Genomic DNA, 10,030 nt, shown 5'->3' on the forward strand with positions numbered 1-10,030 from the left:
GATGTCCGGGATAAATATTAGATGATTCCAGGACGGATCCATCCGGGCCCAAGGCGGAAGGCATGGCCTATAGCACACAAAAATTTGGGACTCGCGCGGATTTGCAGTTTTATGGCTATAAAATGCCAAAAAATATAATTTGGTCATTTCAGGGCGGTGGCAATGGTTTCTTAGGCCGTATTTGATGTCCGGGATAAATATTAGGCGATTCCAGGATGGATCCATCCGGGCCCAAGACGGAAGGCATGGGCTATAGCACACAAAAATTTGGGACTCGCGCGGATTTGCAATTTTATGGCTATAAAATGCCAAAAAATATAATTTGGTCATTTCAGGGCGGTGGCAATGGTTTCTTAGGCCGTATTTGATGTCCGGGACAAATATTAGGCGATTCCAGGACGGATCCATCCGGGCCAAAGCGGAAGGCATGGACTATAGCACACAAAAATATGGGACTCGCGCGGATTTGCAGTTTTATGGCTATAAAATGCCAAAAAATATAATTTGGTCATTTCGAGGCGGTGGAAATTGTTTCTTAGGCCGTATTTGATGTCTGAGATAAATATTAGGCGATTCCAAGACGGATCCATCCGGGCCCAAGGCGGAAGGCATGGCCTATAGCACACAAAAATTTGGGACTCGCGCGGATTTGCAGTTTTATGGCTATAAAATGCCAAAAAATATAATTTGGTCATTTCAGGGCGGTGGCAATGGTTTCTTAGGCCGTATTTGATGTCCGGGACAAATATTAGGCGATTCCAGGACGGATCCATCCGGGCCAAAGCGGAAGGCATGGACTATAGCACACGAAAATATGGGACTCGCGCGGATTTGCAGTTTTATGGCTATAAAATGCCAAAAAATATAATTTGGTTATTTCGAGGCGGTGGAAATGATTTATTAGGCTGTATTTGATGTCCGGGACAAATATTAGGCGATTCCAGGACGGATCCATCCGGGCCCAAGACGGAAGGCATGGGCTATAGCACACAAACATTTGGGACTTGCGCGGATTTGCAGTTTTATGGCTGTAAAATGCCAAAAAATATAATTTGTTCATATTGGGGCAATGGCAATGGTTTCTTAGGTCGTATTTGATGTCCGGGATAAATATTAGATGATTCCAGGACGGATCCATCCGGGCCCAAGGCGGAAGGCATGGGCTATAGCACACAAAAATTTGGGACTTGCGCGGATTTGCAGTTTTATGGCTATAAAATGCCAAAAATTTAATTTGGTCATTTTGCGGCAGTGGCAATGGTTTCTGAGGTCGTATTTGATGTCCGGGATAAATATTAGATGATTCCAGGACGGATCCATCCGGGCCCAAGGTGGAAGGCATGGACTATAGCACACAAAAATTTGGGACTCACGCGGATTTGCAGTTTTATGGCTATAAAATGCCAAAAAATATAATTTGGTCATTTCGAGGCGGTGGAAATTATTTTTTAGGCCGTATTTGATATTTGAGATAAATATTAGGCGATTCCAAGACGGATCCATCCGGGCCCAAGGCGCAAGGCATGGCCTATAGCACACAAAAATTTGGGACTCGCGCGGATTTGCAGTTTTATGGCAATAAAATGCCAAAAAATATAATTTGGTCATTTCTAGGCGGTGGAAATTGTTACTTAGGTCGTATTTGATGTCCGGGACAAATATTAGATGATTCCAGGACGGATCCATCCGGGCCCAAGGCGGAAGGCATGGGCTACAAGCACACAAAAATTTGGGACTCGCGCGGATTTGTAGTTTTATGGCTATAAATTGCCAAAAAATATAATTTGGTCATTTCGATGCGGTGGAAGTTATTTCTTAGGCCATATTTGATGACCGGGAAAATTATTAGGAGATTCCAGGATAGATCAATCCGGGCGCAAGGCGGAAGGCATGGGCTATAGCACACAAAAATTTGGGACTTGCGCGGATTTGCAGTTTTATGGCTGTAAAATGCCAAAAAATATAATTTGGTCATTTTGGGGTAGTGGCAATGGTTTCTTAGGTCGTATTTGATGTCCGGGATAAATATTAGATGATTCCAGGACGGATCCATCCGGGCCCAAGGCGGAATGCATGGGCTATAGCACACAAAAATTTGGGACTCGCGCGGATTTGCAATTTTATGGCTATAAAATGCCAAAAAATATAATTTGGTCATTTCGGGGCAGTGGCAATGGTTTCTTAGGCCGTATTTGTCCCGGGATAAATATTAGATGATTCCAGGACGGATCCATCCGGGCGCAAGGCGGAAGGCATGGGCTATAGCACACAAAAATTTGGGACTCGCGCGGATTTGCAGTTTTATGGCTGTAAAATGCCAAAAAAATATAATTTGGTCATTTTCGGGCAGTGGCAATGGTTTCTTAGGTCGTATTTGATGTCCGGGATAAATATTAGATGATTCCAGGATGGATCTATCCGGGCCCAAGGCGGAAGGCATGGGCTATAGCACACAAAAATTTGAGACTCGCGCGAATTTGTAGTTTTATGGCTATAAAATGCCAAAAAATATAATTTTTTTCATTTCAGGGCGGTGGCAATTGTTTCTTAGGCCGTATTTGATGTCCGGGACAAATATTAGGTGATTCTAGGATGGATCCATCCGGGCCCAAGGCGGAAGGCATGGGCTATAGCACACAAACATTTGGGACTTGCGCGGATTTGCAGTTTTATGGCTGTAAAATGCCAAAAAATATAATTTGGTCATATTGAGGCAGTGGCAATGGTTTCTTAGGTTGTATTTGATGTCCGGGATAAATATTAGATGATTCCAGGACGGATCCATCCGGGCCCAAGGCGGAAGGCATGGGCTATAGCACACAAAAATTTGGGACTCGCGCGGATTTGTAGTTTTATGGCTATAAAATGCCAAAAAATATAATTTGGTCATTTCGAGGCGGTGGAAATTGTTTCTTAGGCCGTATTTGATGTCCGAGATAAATATTAGGCAATTCCAAGACGGATCCATCCGGGCCCAAGGCGCAAGGCATGGGCTATAATACACAAAAATTTCGGACTCGCGCGGATTTGTAGTTTTACTGCTATAAAATGCCAAAAAATATAATTTGGTCATTTCGAGGCGGTGGAAATTGTTTCTTAGGCCTTATTTGATGTCCGTGACAAATATTAGGCGATTCAAGGACGGATCCATCCGGGCCCAAGGCGGAAGGCATGGGCTATAGCACACAAAAATTTGGGACTTGCGCGGATTTGCAGTTTTATGGCTGTAAAATGCCAAAAATTTAATTTGGTCATTTTGGGGCAGTGGCAATGGTTTCTGAGGTCGTATTTGATGTCCGGGATAAATATTAGATGATTCCAGGACGGATCCATCCGGGCCCAAGGCGGAAGGCATGGACTATAGCACACAAAAATTTGGGACTCACGCGGATTTGCAGTTTTATGGCTATAAAATGCCAAAAAATATAATTTGGTCATTTCGAGGCGGTGGAAATTATTTTTTAGGCCGTATTTGATATTTGAGATAAATATTAGGTGATTCCAAGACGGATCCATCCGGGCCCAAGGCGCAAGGCATGGCCTATAGCACACAAAAATTTGGGACTCGCGCGGATTTGCAGTTTTATGGCAATAAAATGCCAAAAAATATAATTTGGTCATTTCTAGGCGGTGGAAATTGTTACTTAGGTCGTATTTGATGTCCGGGACAAATATTAGATGATTCCAGGACGGATCCATCCGGGCCCAAGGCGGAAGGCATGGGCTACAAGCACACAAAAATTTGGGACTCGCGCGGATTTGTAGTTTTATGGCTATAAATTGCCAAAAAATATAATTTGGTCATTTCGATGCGGTGGAAGTTATTTCTTAGGCCGTATTTGATGACCGGGAAAATTATTAGGAGATTCCAGGATAGATCAATCCGGGCGCAAGGCGGAAGGCATGGGCTATAGCACACAAAAATTTGGGACTTGCGCGGATTTGCAGTTTTATGGCTGTAAAATGCCAAAAAATATAATTTGGTCATTTTGGGGTAGTGGCAATGGTTTCTTAGGTCGTATTTGATGTCCGGGATAAATATTAGATGATTCCAGGACGGATCCATCCGGGCCCAAGGCGGAATGCATGGGCTATAGCACACAAAAATTTGGGACTCGCGCGGATTTGCAATTTTATGGCTATAAAATGCCAAAAAATATAATTTGGTCATTTCGGGGCAGTGGCAATGGTTTCTTAGGCCGTATTTGTCCCGGGATAAATATTAGATGATTCCAGGACGGATCCATCCGGGCGCAAGGCGGAAGGCATGGGCTATAGCACACAAAAATTTGGGACTCGCGCGGATTTGCAGTTTTATGGCTGTAAAATGCCAAAAAAATATAATTTGGTCATTTTCGGGCAGTGGCAATGGTTTCTTAGGTCGTATTTGATGTCCGGGATAAATATTAGATGATTCCAGGATGGATCTATCCGGGCCCAAGGCGGAAGGCATGGGCTATAGCACACAAAAATTTGAGACTCGCGCGAATTTGTAGTTTTATGGCTATAAAATGCCAAAAAATATAATTTTTTTCATTTCAGGGCGGTGGCAATTGTTTCTTAGGCCGTATTTGATGTCCGGGACAAATATTAGGTGATTCTAGGATGGATCCATCCGGGCCCAAGGCGGAAGGCATGGGCTATAGCACACAAACATTTGGGACTTGCGCGGATTTGCAGTTTTATGGCTGTAAAATGCCAAAAAATATAATTTGGTCATATTGAGGCAGTGGCAATGGTTTCTTAGGTTGTATTTGATGTCCGGGATAAATATTAGATGATTCCAGGACGGATCCATCCGGGCCCAAGGCGGAAGGCATGGGCTATAGCACACAAAAATTTGGGACTCGCGCGGATTTGTAGTTTTATGGCTATAAAATGCCAAAAAATATAATTTGGTCATTTCGAGGCGGTGGAAATTGTTTCTTAGGCCGTATTTGATGTCCGAGATAAATATTAGGCAATTCCAAGACGGATCCATCCGGGCCCAAGGCGCAAGGCATGGGCTATAATACACAAAAATTTCGGACTCGCGCGGATTTGTAGTTTTACTGCTATAAAATGCCAAAAAATATAATTTGGTCATTTCGAGGCGGTGGAAATTGTTTCTTAGGCCTTATTTGATGTCCGTGACAAATATTAGGCGATTCAAGGACGGATCCATCCGGGCCCAAGGCGGAAGGCATGGGCTATAGCACACAAAAATTTGGGACTTGCGCGGATTTGCAGTTTTATGGCTGTAAAATGCCAAAAATTTAATTTGGTCATTTTGGGGCAGTGGCAATGGTTTCTGAGGTCGTATTTGATGTCCGGGATAAATATTAGATGATTCCAGGACGGATCCATCCGGGCCCAAGGCGGAAGGCATGGACTATAGCACACAAAAATTTGGGACTCACGCGGATTTGCAGTTTTATGGCTATAAAATGCCAAAAAATATAATTTGGTCATTTCGAGGCGGTGGAAATTATTTTTTAGGCCGTATTTGATATTTGAGATAAATATTAGGTGATTCCAAGACGGATCCATCCGGGCCCAAGGCGCAAGGCATGGCCTATAGCACACAAAAATTTGGGACTCGCGCGGATTTGCAGTTTTATGGCAATAAAATGCCAAAAAATATAATTTGGTCATTTCTAGGCGGTGGAAATTGTTACTTAGGTCGTATTTGATGTCCGGGACAAATATTAGATGATTCCAGGACGGATCCATCCGGGCCCAAGGCGGAAGGCATGGGCTACAAGCACACAAAAATTTGGGACTCGCGCGGATTTGCAGTTTTATGGCTATAAATTGCCAAAAAATATAATTTGGTCATTTCGATGCGGTGGAAGTTATTTCTTAGGCCGTATTTGATGACCGGGAAAATTATTAGGAGATTCCAGGATAGATCAATTCGGGCGCAAGGCGGAAGGCATGGGCTATAGCACACAAAAATTTGGGACTTGCGCGGATTTGCAGTTTTATGGCTGTAAAATGCCAAAAAATATAATTTGGTCATTTTGGGGTAGTGGCAATGGTTTCTTAGGTCGTATTTGATGTCCGGGATAAATATTAGATGATTCCAGGACGGATCCATCCGGGCCCAAGGCGGAATGCATGGGCTATAGCACACAAATATTTGGGACTCGCGCGGATTTGCAGTTTTATGGCTGTAAAATGCCAAAAAATATAATTTGGTCATTTTCGGGCAGTGGCAATGGTTTCTTAGGTCGTATTTGATGTCCGGGATAAATATTAGATGATTCAAGGACGGATCTATCCGGGCCCAAGGCGGAAGGCATGGGCTATAGCACCCAAAAATTTGGGACTCGCTCGGATTTGCAGTTTTATGGCTATAAAATGCCATAAAATATAATTTGGTCATTTCGAGGCGGTGGAAATTGTTTCTTAGGCCGTATTTGATGTCCGAGATAAATATTAGGCGATTCCAAGACGGATCCATCCGGGCCCAAGGCGGAAGGCATGGCCTATAGCACACAAAAATTTGGGACTCGCGCGGATTTGCAGTTTTATGGCTATAAAATGCCAAAAAATATAATTTGGTCATTTCAGGGCGGTGGCAATGGTTTCTTAGGCCGTATTTGATGTCCGGGACAAATATTAGGCGATTCCAGGACGGATCCATCCGGGCCAAAGCGGAAGGCATGGACTATAGCACACGAAAATATGGGACTCGCGCGGATTTGCAGTTTTATGGCTATAAAATGCCAAAAAATATAATTTGGTTATTTCGAGGCGGTGGAAATGGTTTATTAGGCCGTATTTGATGTCCGGGACAAATATTAGGCGATTCCAGGACGGATCCATCCGGGCCAAAGCGGAAGGCATGGGCTATAGCACACAAAAATTTGGGACTCGCGCGGATTTGCAATTTTATGGCTATAAAATGCCAAAAAATATAATTTGGTCATTTCGGGGCAGTGGCAATGGTTTCTTAGGCCGTATTTGTCCCGGGATAAATATTAGATGATTCCAGGACGGATCCATCCGGGCGCAAGGCGGAAGGCATGGGCTATAGCACACAAAAATTTGGGACTCGCGCGGATTTGCAGTTTTATGGCTGTAAAATGCCAAAAAATATAATTTGGTCATTTTCGGGCAGTGGCAATGGTTTCTTAGGTCGTATTTGATGTCCGGGATAAATATTAGATGATTCCAGGACGGATCTATCCGGGCCCAAGGCGGAAGGCATGGGCTATAGCACACAAAAATTTGAGACTCGCGCGAATTTGTAGTTTTATGGCTATAAAATGCCAAAAAATATAATTTTTTTCATTTCAGGGCGGTGGCAATTGTTTCTTAGGCCGTATTTGATGTCCGGGACAAATATTAGGTGATTCCAGGATGGATCCATCCGGGCCCAAGGCGGAAGGCATGGGCTATAGCACACAAACATTTGGGACTCGTGCGGATTTGCAGTTTTATGGCTATAAAATGCCAATAAATATAATTTGGTCATTTCGAGGCGGTGGAAATGGTTTCTTAGGCCGTATTTGATGTCCGGGATAAATATTAGGTGATTCCAGGATGGATCCATCCGGGCCCAAGGCGGAAGGCATGGGCTATAGCACACAAACATTTGGAACTTGCGCGGATTTGCAGTTTTATGGCTGTAAAATGCCAAAAAATATAATTTGGTCATTTTGGGGCAGTGGCAATGGTTTCTTAGGTTGTATTTGATGTCCGGGATAAATATTAGATGATTCCAGGACGGATCCATCCGGGCCCAAGGCGGAAGGCATGGGCTATAGCACACAAAAATTTGGGACTCGCGCGGATTTGTAGTTTTATGGCTATAAAATGCCAAAAAATATAATTTGGTCATTTCGAGGCGGTGGAAATTGTTTCTTAGGCCGTATTTGATGTCCGAGATAAATATTAGGCAATTCCAAGACGGATCCATCCGGGCCCAAGGCGCAAGGCATGGGCTATAATACACAAAAATTTGGGACTCGCGCGGATTTGTAGTTTTATGGCTATAAAATGCCAAAAAATATAATTTGGTCATTTCGAGGCGGTGGAAATTGTTTCTTAGGCCTTATTTGATGTCCGGGACAAATATTAGGCGATTCTAGGACGGATCCATCCGGGCCCAAGGCGGAATGCATGGGCTATAGCACACAAAAATTTGGGACTTGCGCGGATTTGCAGTTTTATGGCTGTAAAATGCCAAAAATTTAATTTGGTCATTTTGGGGCAGTGGCAATGGTTTCTGAGGTCGTATTTGATGTCCGGGATAAATATTAGATGATTCCAGGACGGATCCATCCGGGCCCAAGGCGGAAGGCATGGACTATAGCACACAAAAATTTGGGACTCGCGCGGATTTGTAGTTTTATGGCTATAAAATGCCAAAAAATATAATTTGGTCATTTCGAGGCGGTGTAAATGGTTTATTAGTTCGTATTTGATGTCCGGGACAAATATTAGGCGATTCCAGGACGGATCCATCTGGGCCCAAGATGGAAGGCATGGGCTATAGCACAAAAGAAATTTGGACTCGCGCGGATTTGCAGTTTTATGGCTATAAAATGCCAAAAAATATAATTTGGTCATTTCGGGGCAGTGGCAATGGTTTCTTAGGCCGTATTTGATGTCCGGGATAAATATTAGATGATTCCAAGACGGATCCATCCGGGCGCAAGGCGGAAGGCATGGGCTACAGCACACAAAAATTTGGGACTCGCGCGGATTTGCAGTTTTATGGCTATAAATTGCCAAAAAATATAATTTGGTCATTTCGATGCGGTGGAAGTTATTTATTAGGCCGTATTTGATGTCCGGGATATATATTAGATGATTCCAGGACGGATCCATCCGGGCCCAAGGCGGAATGCATGGGCTATAGCACACAAATATTTGGGACTCGCGCGGATTTGCAGTTTTATGGCTGTAAAATGCCAAAAAATATAATTTGGTCATTTTCGGGCAGTGGCAATGGTTTCTTAGGTCGTATTTGATGTCCGGGATAAATATTAGATGATTCAAGGACGGATCTATCCGGGCCCAAGGCGGAAGGCATGGGCTATAGCACCCAAAAATTTGGGACTCGCTGGGATTTGCAGTTTTATGGCTATAAAATGCCAAAAAATATAATTTGGTCATTTCGAGGCGGTGAAAATTGTTTCTTAGGCCGTATTTGATGTCCGAGATAAATATTAGGCGATTCCAAGACGGATCCATCCGGGCCCAAGGCGGAAGGCATGGCCTATAGCACACAAAAATTTGGGACTCGCGCGGATTTGCAGTTTTATGGCTATAAAATGCCAAAAAATATAATTTGGTCATTTCAGGGCGGTGGCAATGGTTTCTTAGGCCGTATTTGATGTCCGGGACAAATATTAGGCGATTCCAGGATGGATCCATCCGGGCCCAAGACGGAAGGCATGGGCTATAGCACACAAAAATTTGGGACTCGCGCGGATTTGCAATTTTATGGCTATAAAATGCCAAAAAATATAATTTGGTCATTTCAGGGCGGTGGCAATGGTTTCTTAGGCCGTATTTGATGTCCGGGACAAATATTAGGCGATTCCAGGACGGATCCATCCGGGCCAAAGCGGAAGGCATGGACTATAGCACACAAAAATATGGGACTCGCGCGGATTTGCAGTTTTATGGCTATAAAATGCCAAAAAATATAATTTGGTCATTTCGAGGCGGTGGAAATTGTTTCTTAGGCCGTATTTGATGTCTGAGATAAATATTAGGCGATTCCAAGACGGATCCATCCGGGCCCAAGGCGGAAGGCATGGCCTATAGCACACAAAAATTTGGGACTCGCGCGGATTTGCAGTTTTATGGCTATAAAATGCCAAAAAATATAATTTGGTCATTTCAGGGCGGTGGCAATGGTTTCTTAGGCCGTATTTGATGTCCGGGACAAATATTAGGCGATTCCAGGACGGATCCATCCGGGCCAAAGCGGAAGGCATGGACTATAGCACACGAAAATATGGGACTCGCGCGGATTTGCAGTTTTATGGCTATAAAATGCCAAAAAATATAATTTGGTTATTTCGAGGCG

Source organism: Nicotiana tabacum, chromosome 8 (genome assembly GCF_000715075.1).
Source record: "Nicotiana tabacum cultivar K326 chromosome 8, ASM71507v2, whole genome shotgun sequence".
Classification (NCBI taxonomy): domain Eukaryota; kingdom Viridiplantae; phylum Streptophyta; class Magnoliopsida; order Solanales; family Solanaceae; genus Nicotiana; species Nicotiana tabacum.